Below are 928 nucleotides of genomic sequence, written 5' to 3'. Positions count from 1 at the left end.
GCACTCACCTTTCACACAATCTGAGAGCTCCCTGTATACCAAATCTCTAAGGGGAAAATTTCTCTCCTAGAGCGGGAGCATGAGGAGCACAGGACTGGGCACTGCTACTTGGGAGGAGCCACGTCATCACTAGTAAGTACTGACTAATATAGAAGATGATAGATAAACCCCTCAAAGTTTCAGGGGCCTGCTATGTCGATGAAGTATTTAGGGTTCTGGTGGTCAGGGGCATGGGAGTATAACCAGGTCCTTGAAGCTCTCCAGTCCTTGTTTTGAGACACCAAAGACTGAAGCTGACAAACCAGCAAAACAGGAAGTAGTGAGGAATAACCAAATGCGGGTTTTGTTAGAAAGAAGAAAAAAAGCAATAGCTCCCCTCTGGTAGTGGTGGGGGGTTCTGTAAGGCAGACACCATAGATATTTAGGTCCATTGGCTTTTTATACAGATTTTGATATGGGTGAATATGACAGAGCACAGAAAAAGATGTTCTAGGTGTTGGTAGGCCTTTTGATGTCTGGAAAACAAGCTGCTTCCTTTACATTTCACTTTCTCCAGGGCCTCTTCCATTTGTTTAAGGACCTATTCTTTGTCCCTTCCAGTCAATGAAGCCCTGATGATCAGTTTGCTTAAGTTAATTATTCAGGGCCTCTGATATGTCAACTTGCTTAAACCCAGACTTTCAGTTTACTTGGGTTAACTATTCAGGACCTGTGACCTATCTGCCTCTTTTGTCTATCTCCTGAATTCCTATCTTCTAGGACCCCCCCAAAGTGAGGGACATATGATGGCATCTTCCCATCAAGAAGGAAACATAAGGCCACATAAACCCCTTTGGGTCAGGAAACAGGGAATCAAGGGGTGCACTGATTTCACCTACTCTCTGTCCTAGTGATCTACTGGGAATCTGTGCTTTCTGCCCCCACAGCT

This window comes from Fukomys damarensis, unplaced genomic scaffold, assembly GCF_012274545.1.
Source record: "Fukomys damarensis isolate Sample0158 unplaced genomic scaffold, DMR_v1.0_HiC HiC_scaffold_39, whole genome shotgun sequence".
Taxonomy (NCBI): Eukaryota; Metazoa; Chordata; class Mammalia; order Rodentia; family Bathyergidae; genus Fukomys; species Fukomys damarensis.
Note: the sequence above shows the minus strand (reverse complement) of the source record.